The sequence below is a fragment of the Rutidosis leptorrhynchoides genome, chromosome 5, assembly GCF_046630445.1.
Source record: "Rutidosis leptorrhynchoides isolate AG116_Rl617_1_P2 chromosome 5, CSIRO_AGI_Rlap_v1, whole genome shotgun sequence".
NCBI lineage: Eukaryota > Viridiplantae > Streptophyta > Magnoliopsida > Asterales > Asteraceae > Rutidosis > Rutidosis leptorrhynchoides.
This window is the reverse complement of record NC_092337.1, coordinates 134,160,096-134,185,344: the sequence shown is the minus strand read 5'-3', so window position 1 is coordinate 134,185,344 and position 25,249 is coordinate 134,160,096.

The window sequence follows — 25,249 nt, the reverse complement described above, 5'->3', positions numbered from 1 at the left end:
ACTGTTTTTGCTAGAACGAGATATGATCAAAATTTGTCAAAAGCAAAGACAATAGCAAGGAGTTCTTTTTCAGTAGTTGTATAGTTCGTTTGTGCTCCTTGTAACATCTTACTAGCATAATATATAGGTTGAAATCGTTTTTCAATCCTTTGTCCTAAAACGGCTCCCATTGCAAAATCACTTGCATCGCACATTAGTTCAAATGGTAGATTCCAATTTGGTGTTATCATGATCGGCGCATTAGTGAGTTTTTCTTTAAGAATATTAAAATATTTGATACACTCATCTGAAAAGATGAATGGAGCATCCTTTTCTAGGAGTTTATTCATAGGAGTGGCAATTTTAGAAAAATCTTTTATGAAACGTCGGTAAAAACCGGCATGCCCTAGAAAACTCCTAATTCCTCTAACATTGGTGGGATGTGGAAGTTTAGCAATTACATCTACTTTAGCTCTATCCACTTCAATTCCTTATTTTGAAATTTTATGACCAAGAACGATGCCTTCTTTAACCATGAAATGGCATTTCTCCCAATTAAGTACTAGATTTGATTGTTCGCATCTAAGAAGCATTCGTTCCAGATTAACTAGACATGATTCAAATGTATCACCGAAGACTGAAAAGTCATCCATGAAAACTTCCATGCATTCTTCTATCATGTCGTGAAAAATCGCCATCATACACCTTTGAAAGGTTGCTGGGGCGTTGCAAAGTCCAAATGGCATGCGTTTGTAAGCAAAAGTACCATAAGGGCACGTGAATGTGGTTTTCTCTTGGTCCTCGGGTGCTATTGGAATTTGAAAATATCCGGAAAATCCATCTAGAAAACAATAGTAACTATTTCCGGCTAATCTTTCCAACATTTGATCTATGAAAGGTAAGGGAAAGTGATCTTTTCTGGTGGCGTCATTTAATTTTCTATAATCAATACATACACGTCATCCTGTTACAGTCCTAGTAGGAATAAGCTCATTTTTCTCATTTGTAATGACAGTCATGCCACCCTTCTTAGGTACGCATTGAACTGGGCTTACCCATAGACTATCAGAGATTGGATAAATTAAACCTGCATCTAGCAGTTTAATAATCTCTTTCTTAACTACATCTTGCATATTAGGATTTAGTCTTCGTTGGCGTTGCACATACGTTTTATGACCTTCTTCCATAAGGATTTTATGTGTGCAATACGTAGGACTTATTCCTTTAATATCATGAATCTTCCATGCAATGGCTGGTTTATGGGCTTTCAACACAGAAATGAGTTGTGATTTCTCATTTTCAGTAAGAGAAGACGATATTATTACAGGTAATTCAGATTCACCATGTAAATAAGCCTATTCCAAATGGTTTGGAAGTGGCTTTAATTCTAATTTCGGTGGTTCTTCTATCGATGATTTATATCGATATCTGTCTTCTTCTTTTAGCATTTGAATTTCTTCTGTTGTTGGTTCATATCCATTAGCTATGAGTGTAGCTAACATTTCAGCTTCATCAATTGGTTCATTACCTTCTCCTAAAGAACATTCTCCTGTTCCTTGTAATTCTAGAAATTCTTCTAATAATTCTGCATGTGCATCTATAGTTTGAATATAATAACATGTATCATCTGCAGATTGTGGTTGTTGCATTGCTCTATCAACTGAAAAGGTAACACTCTCATCCTCTATACATAGGGTCAGTTTCTTACCGAACACGTCTATCATTGCTTTAGCCGTGTTTAAGAATGGTCTTCCTAATATGAGAGGAACTTGAGAATCTTCTTCCATGTCCAAAACAACAAAATCTACTGGAAATACTAAAGTACCAACTTTAACTAGCATGTTCTCCATTATCCCTCTAGGATATTTTATTGATCTATCGGCTAGTTGTATGCTTATTCTGGTTGGTTTCAATTCTCCAAGGTCTAGTTTAGCGTATAGTGAATACGGCATTAGATTTATACTAGCACCTAAGTCTGCCAATACTTCTATTGAACTAAGACTACCCAGAAAACATGGAATTGTGAAACTTCCTGGATCAGATAATTTTTCTGGTATCTTATTCAACAGCACTGCTGAACAATTAGCATTCATAGTAACAGCCGAGAGTTCTTCCATTTTCTTTCTATTTGAAATTAGATCTTTCAAGAATTTAGCATATCTAGGCATTCCTGAAATCACATCAATGAAAGGAAGATTTACATTTATCTGTTTAAACATATCCAAGAATTTGGATTGCTCGGCTTCAAGTTTCTCTTTCTTCATTTTACTCGGGTAAGGAAGTGGTGGTTGGTATGGTTTAACATAAGGTTTATCCTTAACTGTGTTATCTTCATTAACCTTTTCAACTACCGGTTCTTTTTTCTTATCTTGATCAGGTTGTGGTTCTTGTGGAGTAGGAATAGTTTCATCAGAAGTTACAGGTATTTCCGGTGGTTTAAGTGTTGTACCACTTCTTGTGGTAATGGCTTTAGCTGTTTCATTCCGGGGGTTAGCATTTGTATCACTAGGTAGACTTCCCGGTTTTCTTTCACCTATTAACCTTGCTAGGTTACTTACTTCTTGTTCTAGATTTTGAATAGAAGCTTGTTGATTTCTAAATTCTTGAGCATTTTGTTCATTAGTTTGTTTCTGAGATGTAAAAAACTGCGTTTGAGTTTCAACTAGCTTCGTCATCATATCTTCTAAATTCGGCTTTTTATCATCGGTTTGTTGTGGTGTTTTGTTTTGAAAATTAGGTCTTTGCTGATTGTAAGTATTATTGGATACTTGTTGGTTGTTGTATGGAATATTTCGGTTATAATTCTGGTTTTGATTGTAAATCGGTCTTGGCGGTTGATAATTATTCTGATAATTATTTCCAGGCCTTTGGTTTATGTATGAAATATTCTCTCTTTGTTCCATTGTTAATTCAATACTGAGACAATCTTTTGTCAAATGTGGTCCTCCACACTGCTCACAACTAATTCGTATTGAGTGAATATCCTTAGTCATCTTTTCCATTCGTCTCTCCACAGCATCTATCTTTGCGGAAATGGAATCTAAGTCATGGCTAGAATCGGCTCTAGCTGCTTTAGATGATCTAATGATATCTTTTTCTTGGTGCCACTCATGTGAGTGGGAAGCAGTGTTATCAATAATTTTGTAAGCATCAGTTTCGGTTTTCTTCATAATAGAACCACCAGCTGCTATATCTATGTCTTTCCTTGTAGTGATGTCGCATCCTTGGTAGAATATTTGTACTATTTGACAGGTGTCCAAACCATGTTGCGGACATCCTCTTAACAACTTTCCATATCTTGTCCATGCCTCATATAGAGTTTCATTCGGCTTCTGTGTGAACGTAACAATTTCTGCTTGAAGTCTTACAGCTTTAGATGCTGGAAAGAATTGTTTAAGAAATTTGTCAACTAAAACGTCCCATGTATCAATCGCCCCTTCAGGTAACGATTCCAACCAATCTTTGGCTTCTCCTTTTAAAGTCCAGGGAAATAACATGAGATATATCTGTTCATCCTCCACTTCTCGGATTTTAAATAGTGTGCAGATCCTATTAAAGGTACGTAGATGTTCATTTGGATCTTCCTTCGGCGCACCGCTAAATTGGCATTGATTAGTCACCATGTGTAGAATTTGTCCTTTGATTTCATAATCTGGCGCATTAATGTCTGGATGAGTAATTGCGTGACCTTGACCAGTGCGTTTAGCTCTCATTCGGTCTTCCATACTTAAAGGTTCCAGATTCTCCATAATTGAATTTGTTGAATCGGAATCACTAGAGGATTCTGATTTAATGGTTCGTTCCTCAACAATCTCTGTTTGAATGATTGGTGGTTCCGGAGGAAAGTTTAATGGTTCAGGATCTACGAACCGTTCCTGAATATTCTCCGGATTCTCAATTGTGAGGTCGGGTTCAAAAAATGGATTATCGGAAATTTGAACTGAAGTACTTGGTCGACTGGATGACGATTCTAAAGAAAAATCAACGGCGGTTATATTTGCTAAATGTCTTGATCTAGTTACAGGTGGTGAACGTACAAAAGGTGGTGAACGTCTTGCTCGGTGCATTCACTGAATATCCTATTAGTTTTAAAAAGGAAAGAAAAATTATAATAAGTTATCCAATCAATAGACTTTTCTGATTTTGCCCACGTTTCGAATAGCCAAAAGATGCAGCAGAGGGGCAGGATTCGTTTGGTCTCAATATAATTGAGGACTGTTTGGCTCCAATAACCCGGTCCACGTACAAATCCAACTATTACTACGAACCAGAAAATTTTGATGTCTATTAATTTAACCACTTAAAATAAATTTTCGTACTTTTAATAAATTTAGATAAGAAGTAGAATAAAAATCTATGTCCTAAAACTAGAATAGCAAGAAATAAGAAAGAAAAAGAGTTCGTCGAAAAAGGTCGAAAAAGAAAAATGGTTGAAAAATAAAAGGTGACGGAAAAATTAAAGAAACTTATAAAACTTAAAAGTACTTTGACTAACCTAACCTTATTACTACAACTAACTTAAAATTATAATCGCAAATTGAGATTACTAATTGGAATGATAATTGATACATAGGTAAAAGTCGTCTAAAAATATTAAAGTTTACAGGAAAAACTATATCCCAAATGGAAATAACTTAAAAAGAAACTAAAACTTAAAAAGGCATCACAAAATTCTAAAGTACCTAAATCTTAGTCTACAGAAAAAGCACTTAAGGAATTCTACGGCAAAGCCTAAAAATCTAGAAGTAAAAATAATTATGGCAAAAACTATGAATTAAAACTAAATATGAGCGAAAAATACAAATATTACGCTAAAACGATTAAAAAGGGACAAACTATAAAAATATATAAAAAGTTGTAAAAAGTACAATTTTTATAAAAATATTATTTTTATATTATTTATTTTATAAAAATATTAATTTTAAAATTTAATTAAACTAAATAAACTAAATGTATAAATTAAATAATAAAACTAAACTTAATTAATATTAAATATAAAACTAAATAGGGTTTTATAATTATAATAATAAATAATACCCGTAATTAATGCTGATTCAGGGCTACAGTTGGCGTGTCAGATGGGCTCATGCGATCGCATGAGTCCTCAGTTGCCCAGCCATGCGATCGCATGGGCTAGGGTTTCGGGCTACAGAGTGGGCTGCTACAGTACAGGCCGAATTAATTATTTTTTTTTTATTTTTGCTGTAAAATATAAAATATATTTATTAATTAAATAAAACTTATATTTTTACAAACTAAAAAAAATGGAAATAAAGAAACTTTATAAAATTTAAATATTTATCAAACTCCTAAAAATATTTATATTTTTGTTTTTCTTTTTATATTTTCGAATATTTAAAACGTATTTTTATAAAAACGAATTTTAATAAAAGTAAACTAAAAATCTTTTTATATATATATATATATATATATATATATATATATATATATATATAGCGTTACGCTTCCGGCTTTTAAGACGGTCCCCGGCAGCGGCGCCAAAAATACTTGATGTCAAAGCTAAGGGGTATAAAATACTATTAAATTTTAGCAGAAAATACTATTAAATATGATACAATTTTACACAAGATATTTATTTATTTATAGAATGGATATACCTAAACCTTGCTACAACACTTATAGGCAGTGTACCTAATCGTACAGTAGTGTAGTTTTTAGTAAGTCCGGTTCGTTCTACAGGGAATCTTTTTAAACAAAGCTCAACGCTATATTAGTTTACTTTTATAAAAATACAAATATATATATATAAGTAATATTATTATTATAAAGGGGGGTTTTTACCGTTTAATGACCGGTTTGTCGATTTTAAAACTTTAGTCGCAGTTAAAACCAAATGTAAAATAATAAATAAATACAAGACTTAATTTAAAGCATAAAGTAAATAACGATAATGAAAATGCGTAAAATGAAAGTGCGATAAAATAAACTTGCGATAATTAAAAAGTACAATAATTAAAAGTGCAATACAATAACAATAAAAATGCGATAATTAGAAGTGCAATTAAATATAAAATAAAGGAAATTAAATATGAAATAAAAGAATTATGCTTATTTAAACTTCCGTAATCATGATGTTTGACGTGTTGATTTTAGTTTTATGTCCATGGGTTAATTGTCCTTTGTCCTGGATTATTTAATATGTCCGTCTGGTTTTTGTCCATAACAGTCCATCAGTCATAAATATAAAGTGCGAGTGTCCTCGTCAAATTATCCTTATACCCGAAGTTAAATATCCCAACTAATTGAGGACTTAAACTGTAACAAGATTTTAATACTTTGTTTAATAATTACACCAGGATGTCGACTAAGTGTAACCCAAGGTTTTAATATTTTGTTATCAATTATACCAAGTGTCCTTTTACATAATTTCACCCCTGTTTTAATTATTCTAGTGGCTATTAATTCATTCCCGTGTCCGGTTAAATGAACGATTATTCGTACATATAAATACCCCGCCCATCGTGTCCGATTGAGTGTATATGGTAATTTATAGGGACGCCCAATTGTAAATCTTTATATTAACATTAACAAACTATCATTTAGTTAAACAAATATAAAGCCCATTAATAGCCCATAGTCTAATTTCCACAAGTGTCGTTCTTTTGTCCAAACCCCAATTATGGTACAAAGTCCAATTACCCAATTTTAGTAATTAGCCCAACATCATGATTACTTCGTTTTAAATAAGCATAATAATAACTTAGCTACGAGACATTAATGTAAAAAGGTTGAACATAACTTACAATGATTAAAAATAGCGTAGCGTTACACGGACAGAATTTCGACTTACACCCTTACAATATTCGCTAACATACCCTTATTATTAGGATTAAAATTAAAATTAAAATTAAAATATAAATTATATATATATATTTTACGTATATATGAGAGAAGAGAGAAAGATGGATGGATTGTTTTTGGTGCACCAAAGCTCGATTTTTATAGGCATGTGGGCTGGAACTGGGGCTCATGCGATCGCATGGATTTATGCCTTCCAGGCCATGCGATCGCATGGCCAGCTGGGGAGGCTCATTTTTGGTTGTTTTCTTCTACCGACGGTTTTATAAATAATATAATATATTAAATAATTATAAGAATTATTTAAATATTATATTATATTTATGTGCATAGTTGACTTGTAATTTTTAGTCCGTTGCGTCGAGCGTTGAGAGTTGACTCATGTCCCGGTTCCGGATTTTCGAACGTCCTTGCGTATAATTTAATATCTTGTACTTTGCGTTTTGAATCTTGTACTCTTGTAATTTCGAGACGTTTCTTATCAATAATTGGAACCTCTTTGATTGTATTTTGTACTTTTGAGCTTTTTGGTCGTTTGCGTCTTCAATTCGTCGAATCTGTCTTTTGTCTTCACCTTTTATTATTTAAACGAATATTACTTGTAAATAGAACAATTGCAACTAAAAGCTTGTCTTTCTTGAGGAATAATGCTATGAAATATATGTTCGTTTTTAGCATTATCAACCAACGTAGGTCTCAACACTAGCTTCGAATCTATACGAGCATTGTCCAATATCAACACACTAGAACATCTTCGTGCGAGATTTCAAACTCCCCCACTTAGACACTGACCCATAACCACTCATCGTTGACTCAGTCAACCGTCGAGTCCGTCTCTGTCTCAACGAGACTCATACAACCAACATGCAAAAGAAAGACAAGATCCATCCATCTTGTATTCCATGATATACACATCACCACACCTTGCTCCATCCTTGAGCACGCGAAGGATTTCGGATTACCCCTTGCTACTTCAATCGAAGTACTTACCAAACCGTACAATTGTTACACTAGCAATTACCGAGTTGCTATCACTTGTAACTTACACACCGTCACTCAAGCACCTAAGGGTTTCTCACCGGTACCCTCAGTTCAATGTGACCGCAACACCACCGGAGTCGAATACCACGCTAGTAGGTATGAAAGGGGTACCTAACTGTGACAACCCAGAAATTTCCGACCAAATTTAAACTTAATCTTTATATGTTTCCGACACGATAAGCAAAGTCAGTAATGTTGAAATCTTAAAAACTTCGAACTGTGTTTAATATATTCATTTGACCTTCGACTGCTCTCGATGATTCACGAACAATTAATTGTAAATCGATTTGTGTGTATGTATATAAATAATAATTCGAAATATAATTTGAAGTATTATATGTTGATGTAATTAAAAATTAATAAAATAAAAATAAGATATTATAATAATTATTGTTTAAAATATATCTCTATATATAAATAAAGTATATTAAAAATAAATATTAAATGATTGTAATACTCGTTTATGTTTCGATTGATATTAAGCAAGTTAAATTCAAACTTATGTAATTTTAAAATAAAAGGTGATCCGAAAATGAGTTATATAAGTTATAGGCTTATTAAAAGTGTATTTAGGATCTAATTATTTAATTTTAACACTTTTTATATTTCACTCATAAATGAGAGGGACAGTTGATGTAATTTTTATTTATCAAATTAATGATTGAATTTTATACCATAATGACCAAAATAAATAAATATAGTTAATTTAAAAATATGGGATTTTTTCGAAGACTTTTAGTCCGCCACTGAGTAACCACGGAGTACGAAATAATATTTTGTTAAAATTGTCGGTAGGATAAAGCCAATATGTGTGGCTGCTTTACTGTAATTGCTCATTTCATTACAATTCACCAAAACTTTAGAATCCTTATTATTATTATATTATATATTTTATAATTGAACGAGAATTAAATTATTAGTTAAGATTACTGTGATTATTACTATTTACTTTATGGATTCACTTCATGAATCTGCACCTAAGTTATATATACATATTAGTTATAGGAACCACAACCACTATCATCAAACTCTTCACCTTCGAGTTCTTTTTCATAATGTAACATCACCAATATTATTTTTTTTTATTTACTTCATTTCTCCTAATAATCAATGAACCACCATCACCTTGCACCACCGGCTTCATTCTCTGGCCAATTCACCATAAACCCATCACACTCTTTTGTTTAATTCACCGAACCACCCTTAATTTGGTGACTGGTACTCGACCTCCCTTTAACCACCACCCTTACCATCGACACCATCTCTATTTGTTCTAATGACAACCACCATCAAACCCATTTCAAGGTTTCATTCGAATCACCACTTCAATCATATAACCACCACCTTCATCAGTCGAGTCACGATCACTTTCACAACCACTTTCGGTCTTTGTTTCATTATCATGAACACCACCACTCTCATCACCTCTGTGTTCGAACCTCCAACCCATTCGAACCACCATCAACCATTTTGCTATTTTTCTTTTGTAAATTCATTACCATTTAACCATCTTTCAAACCACCACATTTTTCTCATCTTCGATTTACGTCGTGAATACCCAAACAAACACCTTAAACTCACCGTCCACCATCCACCACCGTACTTTCACCACGTTACACTTTCAAGTACTTCACATCATTGTTACGACATTCAGAGAAAAACCCACATGTTCAATCAACCATAACTATCATCATTTAAGTGATGGTACGGTTATAGTTTTTTTCTTTCTGTTTTATGTTTAAACCAAACCCATGAAGAACTATTGTTGTCTTATCGAAGAAGACAATAAATAACGACCTCTGCTGTTTATATTCATTTCTGTTTACTATCCATAGCTGCTACTACACAATTAATTATTGTTGCTCGATGTTTCTGTTTCAAAATAGGAAGAAAATAACGACACTACAGTGACAAGGTGGGGAGTGCAATGAAACGTGTATGATATTGATGAGAAATAACCGTGACTACTACTTATATTTCTTCTTTAACTGACAAAATAAAAAGCAAACAATTCCACTTACCTTTTTCTATATGTTTTTTCTTCTGACCAAACCCCGCAATCCATATCCATTATATATATATATATATATATATATATATATATATATATATATATATATATATATATATATATATATATATATATATATATCCTCAAATACTTCAGGACTGTTGAGTAAGTGTTGGCCACCGCAATATATACATGGAACTTGGGCCGAGAGTTTTCATTGTGCAGTTGGGCTGAGTGCTGTTAGATTTTGTGTTGGGCTTATGTTATGTTGCCTCTTGGGCCGTATCAGTCTGATATATATTGGACTTAGATTTCAAGACCCAAACCAAGCGGTCACTATTCAGATTACTACTCCGGGTCACCGAGACCACCTGTGGTTGTTGCCGTTTTGTTATTCAAAAACCAAACACTTTCAGTTTCATATCATTTACGGTGATAGTGATTATAATGAAAATTGATGATGATAAATCATGGTTTTAAGAAGATCACGAAAAGGAATAGCGAAGAAGGTGATGGAAATGTTAATAATGATCCTGAGATAATATTAATAAATGAGTGATGATGATGATTCAATAATGGTATAGGAAATAACAAAGATGATTTGAATAGTTCTGGGTGTTGTTTAGAAAGAAGATGATGATGAAACAGAAAATACACGATATATATATTTATGTCTATGGTATTAATTTAGAAAAACAATAACAGTGCAATGGTTTGGGTGTGTATGTGGTTAAGCGAGAGGTCGTGGGTTCAATCCCTGCTGGTGACATCTTATTTTTAAAGCTTGTTTTGAGGTAGTTTTTCATTACCATAAATTATTATTATTGATATTGATATTATTATTATGATTGTTATTATTTTTATTATTATCATTATGATTACTATTATTATTATTAATCTAAGAGTTATTATTAGTATCATTGTTATTGTTGTTAATATTATTATTATCCCTAATATCGTAATTAATAAAATTATTATTATAGTTACTAGTATTATTATTAACAATATATCACTAAAATTATTATTATCATTACTAATATTAATATTAATATCATTAGTAGAATTATCATTAATATTGATAGTAGTATTATTATTAACACGGTTATTAGGAGTATTATCATTGATACTGATATTATTATTAAAGTTATCATTACTATTATCATTATCATTTTTATTAAAAATATCATTATTATTAAGGATTATAATTTTTTTTATCAAAGTTATCATTATTACTAAAATTATCATTAAGAATATTATTATTGTCAATATTATTATTATCATTAACATTATTATTAATATTTTCATATTAACAATATTATTATTACAATTAAATATTTTCTATATAAAAGTATATTTATTACAACTGCTATAATATTACATATAATCATTTATATAAATATTTACATATAACAAATCATTGATTTTTTTAATATAATCATATATATATATATATATATATATATATATATATATATATATATATATATATATATATATATATATATATATATATATATATATTAATTATATGAGATATAAGACTTAAGATAAAATATATATAAATTTGTTCAATTACAAATATATGTGTTAATATATATAGGAATGATATAGGTTCGTGAATCCGAGGCCAAGTCCCACATTTGTTCAATGATGTCATATGTATTTTTACTACAAAATACAGTATGGTGAGTTTCATTTGCCTTTTTACCTTTTTATATTTTTGGGCTGAGAATACATGCGCAATTTTTATAAATGTTTTACGAAATAGACACAAGTAATTGAAACTACATTATATGGGTGAATGATCGAAGCCGAATATGCCCCTTTTGCTTGGTAGACTAAGAATTAGTAAACCGATCTACTAATTGACGCGAATCCTAAAGATAGATCTATTGGGCCTAACGAACCCCATCCATGGTTGCGGATGCTTTAGTACTTCGATGTTATTTTATCATGTCCGAAGGATTTCCCGGAATGATAGGGGTGGTATCAGAGCTAGACTATAGCCCCGATGTGGTGGACGGCGCAGTAGGGCGCACCCCTGAGCGCACGCAGCGACGTGGCGCACCCCTCGGTCTTGAGCAGCGATGAGTGGACCCAGCTCTCGTTCGAGGGGACCCTGACACGATGAGTTGATCCTGGAAGCCTTGTATCAAAATCTCCCTGACCTCCCACCAGGTTGAGAGTTTCGAGTTGGCGGCGGTAAAGGTTGGATCCAGACTATCATTGGAAGGGAGGCCTAGATGGACTTAGGTTTGAGGGAAGGTTTGTAAGGGTGTAAACCAAAGTTCCACATCGGTCATGGGATAAAACAAATGAATGTATATAAGTCTAAGGGGAAGTCTCTCTATCACCAATTGGTTTTAGAAAAGGATGGACTATTGGGCTTATATTGCAGGACATTGTGTTTGGGCTATACGATCCTTAACAAATGGTATCTAGAGCCGAGGTCTTTAAAATATGCTTCTATTTATGACCTTAAAACCCATCATACTTGCATTCTAGTAACATGCATGAAAGTAGAATGTAAAAATATGTTCGGGTTTGGATGGTTCTTGGTTTGGCCGAATTTTAGGGAGTTCCAAAAGGGTTTGGAACTTGAAATTTGGTCAATTTTGTTGTATGTTGTAAGTTCACAATCTAGCCATGACCATGTGTTTGTATGAATGCTTATTTGGTTGATTTATTATTCAATTGATATGGTTGTAATATTCGTTCATATGGTTTGTAAAATTAATTATTCATTTGGCATGTAATATTAATTTTGGTTATGTAATTTATTTCATATTTGGTATATAAAATAGATTAGGTTATATTTTCATTTTTAGAAAAATGTATTAGGATATATTTTTTGTAAAAATGAAGATGAAAGGATGGAGTCAAAGGAAGAACACAAGAAGAATCTACTTGGATGCAAGATTAAGTGGGAGTGGTAAAATCTCCTACTTTGTGTTATGACCCATTACCCGGTGGCATTTTGTTTTCGGATAAACAAAATGTCTACCAAAAGGCTTGATTGTGAACATTTGTTTTGCATGCGTGGTTGTTTTAATTTCTTGTATGATTGTAGATTGTGTATGTTACTACAACAAGTTATCACACAAGTTAACAACAAGAAAAACTACTATTTAATTGGTTAAATTATTAACAACATGAAATGTACCAAACTACAATTTAATTGGTTAAATTGAAATGGCAAAAGACGGTAATAAATAGTTATTAAGAACAAGAAACAGATTGCACATATAAAATGGTTTATATCAAAGTAATGAAATATCTTTATTACATGACATGTAAATGGATTTTCATAAATACCATACACTAAATGCATGTTGGTGTATGGCATAAAAGTTTTCTCCAACTAGAAATAATGAAAACTTAAAATCCCTTTAACAAACAAGGCAAACAAGTTAAACGCCATCCTTTTGTGCAAACACTTAAAAATATTAGGGAACTCTTAATGGGATAAAGGTCACCTAACCGTTATGAGCAAACTAATATGATTGAGGTGAATTTCGCACACTTGTGGGATAAAGGTCACCTAACCACTAGTATGTTGAATTTACACGTTAGCACAAGTGGGACGACTTGATTTGGGAATCATGAACTTAGGGTCACCGAAGCATGATAAACAAATAGGCGTTGATGGGATAATATGCCATGCAAAAGGATTGCATGATCCCATAACTTAGAAGTTGCAAAAGGATTGCAATTGTCATATAATGACTACCTAGCTGAATCAAATAACGGGATAAAGGTCACCTAACCGAAATTTGATTTACCGTTGGATTCTAATATTTAATAAGTCAATTAATATTTAAAGGGTATTGTTTATTAAATTTAAAACGATACTTAAATGAACTTTGTTAAATTTTGTAGATGGCCGCCATTAACAACAACATGCAAAACGCACCTATTAACCTGAACAACCTATCGTTAAGGTCTCTCCTCGAGAAAGACAAACTCAACCATACGAACTTTATGGATTGGTTCCGCAATCTTAGGATTGTCCTCAAACTCGAGGATAAAGCGTATGTGTTGGAAGACCCCATTCCCGATCAACCCGACGAGGATGATACGGAAGGCATGGCTTATTGGGATAAGTATTGCGCCGATTCGGTGCAAGTCGCCTGCCTAATGCTTGGGACTATGATACCCGAACTCCAAAAGGATTTCGAGCATCATACTGCATACGACATGATCACGCATTTGAAGGAGATGTTCCTTCAACAAGCACGTGTCGAGCGCTTCGAGACCGTTCGAGCACTTCATGCATGTCGTATGGACGACTCCCAATCCGTTTCATCTTATGTCCTTAAGATGAAAAGCCTCATTGATCGCGCAAACCGTCTTAATCTCAACATATCTAATGAGCTAGCCACGGATCTTATCCTAAACTCCTTGTCAAAGAGGTTTGACCAATTTGTAATTAATTACAATATGAATGGGATGGATAAGACCATTGACGAACTTCATGGCATGCTTAGGACGGCGGAAACTAGCATGGGTAAGAGGGCTTCACCCGTGCTAATGGTCAATGATGGTGGGTCCAAAGGTAATAATACCTCTAAGCCAAAGGCGGCTAAGAGGAAAGGACCCGCCCATCAAGGCAAGGGAAAGGGGAAGATGGTTACCCCAACCAAAAACAAGAACAAGAAGCAAAAGGTTGCCGGACAAGCAAACCCCAAGGAAGACCCGTGCTTTGGTTGCGGTGAAATGGGTCACTGGAAACACAACTGCCCGGTCTACCTTAAGGAGTTGAAGGAGAAGAGGGATGCGGGGCAAACCTCAGGTAATATATATATGGTATATATAGAGCTTAGTATTACTTCTTCTAATACATGGGTATTAGACACTAGATGTGGAACTCACATTTGTAATTCTTTGCAGGGGTTCAAAAGAAGTAGCAAGCAAGCGGGAACATCAAGTCTCTTTATGGGTAATAGAGCCAAAGTGCAAGTGAAGGCTCAAGGAGACTTTGTATTAAAGCTTCCAAGTGGTTTGGAACTTATTTTGAATAATGTTTTGTATGCACCGAATTTATGTCGAAACATTATTTCAGTTTCCCGTTTAAAACAATGTGGTTTTTATCTTAATTTTGTTAATGATGATATCCACGTTTATTTAGATAATGTATTCTATTTTAAGGCTTCGCCTTCAAATGGAATTTATGAATTGGTTCATGATGATACATCATCTAGTAGCTCAATATACCATACTAGCACCAAGAAACTCAAAAGGGATTTGAGTGATTCCTACTTATGGCATTATCACCTTGGTCACATAAACAAGAATCGAATGCGTACACATCAAAAGAATGGACTTTTGAAATCAAATGAGATGGACTCGTTTGATGTATGTGAATCTTGTTTACAAGGCAAAATGACTAAATCACCTTTCAAAGGGACCTATGAAAGGGCTAAAGATTTATTGGGATTAATACATTCGGATGTATGCGAACCCTTTAAACCCATGACTAGGAATGGTGAAAGATACTTTGTTACTTTCATTGATGACTTTAGTCGTTTCGGATATATCTACTTATTAAGATACAAGGACGAAACCTTTGAAGCATTCAAAGAATATCAAAACGAAGTACAAAATCAACTCAACAAGACAATAAAGGTACTTCGTACCGATAGAGGAGGTGAATACCTAAGTGATGCTTTCCAAGATCATCTTAGAAGTTGTGGGATTATCTCGCAACTTACTCCACCCGGGACACCACAGCTTAATGGTGTATCCGAAAGGAGGAACCGAACCCTAATGGATATGGTTCGATCTATGATGGCTAAAAGCTCGTTACCTCTATCATTCTGGGGTTATTGTCTATGCTCCGCGGCTCGTATTCTAAATATGACCCCAACCAAGAAAGTGGAACGAACTCCTCATGAGATGTGGTTTGGAAAACCTCCATCTCTATCATACTTAAAGGTATGGGGATGTGAAGCTTATCCTAAGCGTTACGTCCCTAATAAGTTGAATGCTTGATCCACGAAGTGTATCTTCATAGGATATCCCAAGGATGATATGGGATATTATTTCTATGATCCATCCGAGCAGAATGTATTTGTTGCTCAAAAGGCTGAATTCCTTGAAACTAAGTTCCTAATGGAAGGTAATAGTGAAAGAAAGGTAGATCTTGAGGAGGTTCAAGATGAATTGGATGATACACAATTGGTTGACACTAGCACTCAACATGAAAATGTTGAGAATGATCAAATGGATGATCAAAATACACAAGACGTTCGCAGATCTGGTAGGATTAGTAATCCTCCTGAGAGGTATGGGTTTCTCATGGATGGTTGCTATGTGGTTGATTTGGATGAACCAACCAACTACCAAGATGCTTTATCAAGGATTGATAAAGATAAATGGCAGGAAGCCATGAACGCTGAGATGCAATCCATGTATGACAACCAAGTTTGGGAACTTGTTGCGCAACCTCCTGGCTCTAGGCTAGTTGATTGTAAATGGCTTTTCAAAATGAAAACCGACATACATGGAAACTTAGATACATATAAAGCTAGACTTGTAGCAAAAGGTTTCACTCAAACTCAAGGGGTTGACTATGATGAAACTTTTTCGCCTGTGGCAATGCTAAAGTCTATTAGGATATTACTTGCCATTGCGGCTCATTATGATTATGAAATATGGCAGATGGATGTCAAGACCGCTTTCCTAAATGGACATCTTGAGGAAGATGTCTATATGGTTCAGCCTGAAGGTTTTGTGGATCCGAAATATCCTAATAAGGTATGCAAGTTAAAGAAATCAATCTACGGATTGAAACAAGCATCCAGAATGTGGAATCATCGTTTTAATGAGGAGGCCAAGAAATTTGGCTTCATTAAAAATGGTGATGAAGCTTGTGTATACAAGAAGGCTAGTGGGATCCCTATCATGTTCCTTGTACTATATGTGGATGATATATTGTTATTTGGAAATGATATTCCGGTAATGGAAGGTGTTAAAACTTGGCTAAGTAAATGCTTCTCTATTAAGGATCTTGGAGAAGCACAATACGTTTTGGGGATTGGGATCTACAGGGATAGGTCCAAGAAACTGATAGGTTTGAATCAAAGTGCATACATTGAAAAGATCTTGAAAAGGTTCAAGATGGACAACTCTAAGAAAGGTTTGGTACCTATTCAAAGAGGAACGCCTCTCAGTTCATCTCAGTGTCCTACCACGAAAGATGAACAAGAGAGAATGAAGAAAGTCCCGTACGTATCTGCTATTGGGTCAATCATGTATGCAATGATATGCACTAGACCGGATGTGTCATGCGCTCTTAGCCTGACAAGTAGATACCAGAATAACTCAGGAAACAGTCATTGGATTGCTGTTAAAAGTATATTAAAATACCTTAGGAGGACTAAGGATATGTTTCTAATATATGGGTCTGGTGAGGAGGAACTCGCTGTAAAAGGTTACGTGGACGCGAGTTTCCAAACTGATCGAGATGATTCTCGATCACAATCCGGTTATGTCTTCACGTTAATTGGAGGTGCAGTCTCTTGGAAGAGTTCAAAACAGGATGTTGTTGCTTTATCCACTACAGAGTCGGAGTACATCCCCGCATCATTGGCAGCTCAGGAAGCTGCATGGATGAAGAAATTCATCGACGACTTTGGAGTAGTCCCTTCCATTCAGGACCCTCTTGAGATCTTTTGTGACAACGAGGGTGCGATTGCTCAAATCAAGGAACCTCGTGCTCACCAAAAGACCCGTCACATTGAGCGGAGATTCAACTACATAAGGGATGAAGTTGAAAAGGGAAAGATATGTATTCGCAAAGTTCACACAGATCTTAATATAGCGGATCCTCTCACGAAGCTTTTACATGGATCAAAGCATGCAGGACATGTTTGTGCATTAGGGCTTTGATATTCTAGTGATTGGTCATGATCTGTTTTAAGTATTATAATGGAACGAAATTATTCAAACTCATTAATATAATTATGGTATTAATTTATTTTGAGTTATGTTCCTATTTTGCATATTTTATCCATGAATAAGTAATTATTCTAAATTCCGTAGTCGATCACATTTGTGGGAGCAAATGTGAGGTTTAGACTATTATGAACTCGGATTGGTATACATTCACGGGATGAATGTGGTGCAAGGTTGCAACCAAGGTTCATAGATATTTGTGGGATACAAATATTGGAAGACCCGCCCTCAAGACTTACTAAATGGAGCCTTTGTGGTTGATCACATGTAATCTTGAGTAAAGGCGAATATCATTGTATCCTCTGACCTGAGATGCATATTGGGTTCGGATATTTACCAAGTATTGTACCTTGATTCTTTCCTTCGCTATTCTGAAATATGGTAGTTCACAAGGAAGAGCTCAGGCATAATGCAAGGTACATATTTAGGACGTATGTAGTCAAGATGGAATTTATCCCTCGTATTCGTTGAGAGTCGGATGTCTAAGGCCTGATAAAGTTAAATCTAAAAGAGAGTGATCGCTCTGTGTCTCTTGGATTTAACATGACATCTAGGATGAAAGGATATAATGAAAGATTCACCTATTCATATTCGAGATGGGAACTCGAAAGGGATGATGTTATTGAATGGCACAAAGTCATAACATATTGGGGGTGATGGACGGTCGTTAGGTGGTATCCATCACTTGCATTAATTTCTTATTTTCTCGTGCAAGTGGGAGATTGAAGGTATTTCGTATGCCCGAGCGACATATTAAATTAATGTGGCTAGTATGTTATGATCCAAGTCGGGTCATACCCAATAACAAATTTACCGACACCTTAAAACGTATTAGGTCTTGACGATTGGGTCATTAAATAAATACGCGACACTTGGACTTTAGAAAATCGGTTTTCTAAAATATGATCACTTGAGATAAATTATTTGGATAATTTATATATAATTGTTTATAGGTTTAAATGATTATGTTGTGTTATATTTTATAAAAATATTTATAAAATGTGAAAGTAACAAAATAAATACATGTTTATATATATATATATATGTATCAAGTTTATGTATATATATATATATATATATATATATATATATATATATATATATATATATATATATAGCATTATTTATAAAAAGAGTGTGCAGAATTTTTTGGTCTTCAAGACAATATCCCATGCTCATTTGTTACTTCCAACTCACACACAACTTTAGAGGTGCATGCTATTTACTTGAACCAAAGCTTGACCACTTCACTCAAGGTTTTCTTGATATTTTTAACTTGTAAAAAAAACTGGACAGCTCTTTTCTGCCTTGCTGCTGCCGTGAGCTTTCTTGAGGGAAAGAGAGTTCATTCCTTTTTTTGCAAGCTAATTCTAGTGTCATAAAATCCTAACTATTGCATAAGGTGTTGGTGAAGAGTTTGGGGTATTATCTCTTGAGGTTTCATTGCTTTGAAGCTCCATTAATCAACATCATCTTCACCATCTTTTTGCAACTAAGAAAACGACCCTCAACTAGCTTGAGGAGGTACATTTCTTATCTTCTCATCTTATTTGTAAACATATCTTTAAAGACTTGATATTAACATGGAATTCAATCAAAATGGTTTAACATAAACACTTGTTTATAAATGAAATAATGCTTCCGCTTGACTTTACACTCATAAAATTGGTTTTGTGATTATATAAACATTATGAACTTGTTGTTGTGTTGAATTCCATCAAGGGGATATTCTTATATGCATCTTGTTAATGTCGGTTTCCAGGTGTTCACCATATGAATGATTATTTTTGTCTCTATGCATGGGACGTATATTTATGAGAAATAAAAATGAAAATCTTGTGGTCTATTAAAATAATGAAAATGATCGATTATGATAAACTAATGAACTCACTAACCTTTTGGTTGACACTTGAAAGCATGTTTATTCTCAGGTATGAAAGAAATCTTCCGCTGTGCATTTGCTCATTTTAAAGATATTACTTGAAGTCTTTCATGGCATATTTCGAAGAACGTTTTATTCGAGACATTGAGTTCATCAAAGATTATTATTAAGTCATTTTGTAGTTGGATAGTGGATATTATGAAATGGTATGCATGCCTGTCAATTTTTGATGTAAAGAAAGTTTGTCTTTTAAAAACGAATGCAATGTTTGTAAAATGTATCATATAGAGGTCAAATACCTCGCGATGAAATCAAATATTGTGAATCATTTATAATGTATATGAACGGGTCCTTTCAGTTGGTATCAGAGCGGTGGTCTTAGCAAACCAGGTCTTACATTAGTGTGTCTAACTGATAGTTGTTTAGATGCATTAGTGAGTCTGGACTTCGACCGTGTCTGCATGTCAAAAGTTTTGCTTATAATTTCTAGTCAGAAATCATGTGCTTATCATCCTTAGGAAATTACCTGCTTATCATTCTTAGTCTAGACATGTCTTATTGCCTCTATTGCATAGACAGTGTATAGATAAATTCATATCTTAGCGTATCTGTTATTGTTACCTTTTCCTTACTGCCTCTATGCATTAGTAAATTATGTATTGCAGGGTACCAATCTACATCCTATAATCTATTTCTTATCGAAAATCCTTCATTTGATCGTACGATATGGATCCCTCAACCAGTTCGAATTCCTCAGATTCTGACAGTTATTCTGACACGGATATTCACCTAAGCTCCGGAAGCAGTGTCACCAAAATGAATCAACCAATCAGCCATCCCCAATTTATTTGATGGGTTCGTAGTCGACTTAATCATTGGAGCGCTTACCGGCGAACCTGTTCGAGACACTATTTTCTCTCTCATTTCCAGAGTATCTTGTCACGATCATATACTATCTCATATTCTAAACCTCATTTATCCGCTCGTTTCGACCGACAATCATCCCGGAATAATAGAAGAAGTCAACGAACTTCGCGCTCGAGTAATCAATTTGGAGAATATGGTGCAAAATTTACCAGCTTCAGCAACATCACCGGCACCAACAGTACCATCAGTAACAGTACCAGTACCATCAACAATCCATGCCTCAACACCTCATTCTGTACCTCGAGTATAATCATCATTCTACTTATCGTCTTACATCAACTATCTTCGTCCTTCATGGCGATTATGTAATCTCTAATGTTATAAAGATTATGTACTCTAGTTCTATCCGTAAATCAGATGAGTTTAATATCATATTAACTCATTAAATTCATGATTACATCTGAAGAAAATATATATGAAAGTATATTTTCATAAAGATTGTAATTAAAAACTCTATTGTATAAACTGTTAATGGTGAAAATATTTTAACGGGTAGGTAATATCCGAGGAATATTTAGATTTCACATTAATAAGTACACTGTACAATCTTTCAAATCTAATTCAACAGTCATTTACTATCCTATTTACAACCACCGATATACGTATCCGTTCACCGCAGAATAACCCTTTTCATTCAATTTCATATTTGAATTTTGATCTATCAGAATCCAACAAGTGGCATAATGAAGAAAACAATGGACAAAAATAAAATTTGTTAGAAACAAACAAATTAACCATGAAAATTTTTTGTTAAGAATCCACGCTAACAAAATCCTAGCTAAGTGTTCCTAGTTAACTGTTAATTCCTTATTACATTTTATTATCGCAATTTATTTATCGCAATTTATATTCTCTCAATTTTATTTATCGTCATTTAATTTCTGTTATTTATTTTACGCACTTTATTTATCGTCATTTAAATACTGTTATTTACGCATTTAAATATCGGGACACGTATACAAGGTTTTGACATATCATATTGATGCATCTATATATGTTATTTGGAATAACCATAGACACTCTATATGCAGTAATGATGGAGTTAGCTATACATGGTTGAGGTTGATTCTACAATAATATATATACTTTGAGTTGTGATCGAGTCTGAGACATGTACACGGGTCACGACATGTATTAATTAATTCGAATATTATATATTGCTAACTGTGGACTATCAACTGAGGACTACCAACATTGGACAATTAAAATGAATTAAAATATTGATTATAACATATGAAACTAAACAATTCTTCAAGTTCGCCACTTGATTTCATCTTAAGCCTCATTTGTATCTTGACGATTACAATCTGCGTTCGAACCTTTCATGATTCTTGAAAACACCTCAATCGAGAGGATGAACCAACTGCATCTCATCTACAGAAGGAAAGATATATGCATATAGTTATGCACCTGAAAAACTTTTGGAACCTGAGTAAACGTTTAACACATATTTATGCTAATCTCATTTGGCGTTGTTATTACCGAAAATAACTTTACAATCTCTCTCCAAATTAGCCAATTTTGTCACAGCTTCAGCAAATCAATTTCGATTTTTCATTCGAATAAACTTTATTATAACCTTGTTATATAAGTTACCTTTCATCATCATTACCGGAGAACCTTTTATATTCCGCCACATTAGGAGTAAACTTACCAACAACTTCATTGATCTTTGACTTTTCGAAAAATCATTATATTCATTGAAACTCTATAATGTACTTATCCGCATCTTGTAACAAGAATTGCCATACCAAATTACCGAGAATCAGCCATCAGTATTTTGAATCTCGCAGTGCTCTACATCAACCTTTATATGTATACATATAACATTTATCTCTTAGAATTATGATCTTCCATTCTGAAATTCTGAAAAGCACTCAATCTACGAATCAATACTCCAAATTTTGAAAATTTCTGATGAAGCAGCAGAAACTATAGACAATCGTAATTGTCAAAAGTTTGAAGATAAAGATTAGTGTTTTGGCAAAGCTCAGAAAAAGTTTGAAATTGCTTACCGACTTGAGTTACCTCAACAACTCGCGGCTGTACATAACACTTTCCACGTCTCAAATTTGAAGAAATGTTTTGCTAAAGAAGATCTCACTATTCCATTAGACGAAATCCAAATCAACGAAAAACTTTAATTCATCGAAGAACCCATCGAAATAATGGATCGTGAGGTTAAAAGACTTAAGCAAAACAAGATACCAATTGTTAAGGTTCGATGGAATGGTCGTAGAGGACCCGCGTTCACCTAGGAACAAGAAGATCAGATGAATAAGAAATACCCGCACCTATTTCCTGAAGATACGTCAACACCTCCAACTGCTTAAAATTTCGGGACGAAATTTATTTAACTGGTAGGTATTGTAGTGACCCGAACTTTTCCATGTTTATATATATTAAATGAAATTGATATTTACATGATTAAGTGTTTCCAACATGTTAAGCAATCAAACTTGTTAAGACTTGATTAATTGAAATAGGTTTTATATAGACAATTGACCACCTAAGTTGACCGGCGATTCACGAACGTTAAAACTTGTAAAAACTATATGATGACATACATATGGATATATATATATATATATATATATATATATATATATATATATATATATATATATATATATATATATATATATATATATATATATATATATAGTTATCATGATATTATGATAAGTATGTACCTCATTAAGTATTTTAACAATGAGTTATATACATAAAAATGAGACTATTGAATTAAGAAACTTGAAAACGGTATATATAAAGATTATCGTTGTAACAACGTCTTACTAATTACATATGAATCATTTTAAGATATTGATACACTATATATAAACATGTTAAATGATAAGTAAACATATCATTAAGTATAATAACAATGAACTACTGATGTGTGCGAGGTGTACTAGGAAATAGTATTAATTTTTACAAGGAAATACTATTTAATACGATACAATTTTATACAAGTTATTTATTTATTTATAGAGTGGATATACCTAAACCTTGCTACAACACTTATAGGCAGTGTACCTAATCGTACAGTAGTGTAGTTTTTAGTAAGTCCGGTTCGTTCCACAGGGATCTCTTAAACAAGCTTAACGCTATATATTTAAAAACTATATTTGTAAAAATACAACAATATATATAAGTAATATTATTATTATAAAGGGGGGTTTTTTACCGTTTAATAACCGGTTTGTCGATTTTAAAATTTTAATCGCAGTTAAAACCTAATGTAAAATATTAAAAATAAATACAACTTAATTTAAAGCGTAAAGTAAATAACGATAATGAAATTGCGATAAATAAAAGTGCGATAAAATAAAATTGCGATAATTAAAAATTACGATAATTAAAAGTGCAATTAAATATAATGACAATAAATAAAAGTGCGATAATTAAAAGTGTAATTAAATATAAAATAAAATAAATTAAATATGAAATAAAGGAATTATGCTTATTTAAACTTCCATAATCATGATGTTTGACGTGTTGTTTCTAGTTTATTCTCATGGGTTAATTGTCCTTTATCCTGGATTATTCGATATGTCCATACGGATTTGTCCATAATAGTCCATCAGTCATAAATATAAAGTGCGAAAGCCTTCGTCAAATTATTCTTATTCCCGAAGTCAAATATTCCAACTAATTGGGGATTCGAATTGTAACAAGGTTTTAATACTTTGTTTAATGAATACACCAGGTTATCGACTGTGTGTAAACCAAGGTTTTACTACTTTGTTAACAATTACACCAATTACCCTTGAATGTAATCCACCCCTGTTTCAACAAGTCTATTAACTATTAATCCAGTTCCGTGTCTGGTAAAATGAACAATTATTGGTATTTATAGATATCCCGCCCACCGTGCCCAGTCAAGCGTATGTGGTTATATATAAATACCCCAAATTATAAGTCTATATATTAAATTAACGAGGTATCATTTAGTTAATATAAAGCCCATTAATAGCCCATAGTCTAATTTCCACAAGTGTCGTTCTTTTGTCCAAACCCCAATTATGGTACAAAGCCCAATTACCCAATCTTAATATTTTTAGTCCAACATCATGATTACTTCGGTTTTAAATAAGCATAATAATAACTTAGCTACGAGACATTGATTTAAAAATAACATTAACCATAACTTACAGTGATTAAAAATAGCGTAGCGTTACACGGACAGAATTTCGACTTACACCCTTACAACATTCGCTAACATACCCTTATTATTAGAATTTAAAATTAAAATTAAAATTAAAATTATAATATATATATATATATATTTTACGTATGATAGAAAGGAAAGAAAAAGATGGTGTTAAATTTCGATCGAATGCGTTGCCTTTTAAAGGCCCCATTTCAGTTTTGGTGTGCTCCGCGATCTCGAAGGGTTTTTCCTTCACAGCTCCGCGATCGCAGAGTAGTGGATTACAGCTCATCCAAGTTTGGCTCCTAGCTTGCCGACGGATTTTTTAATAAATAAATATAATATATATAATTTTAAGAATTATTTATATATTATATTATATTTATATGCATAGTTGACTTGTAATTTTCGCTCCGTTGCGTCGTGCGTTGAAAGTTGACTTTAGTCCCGGTTCCGAATTTTCGAACGTCTTTGCGTA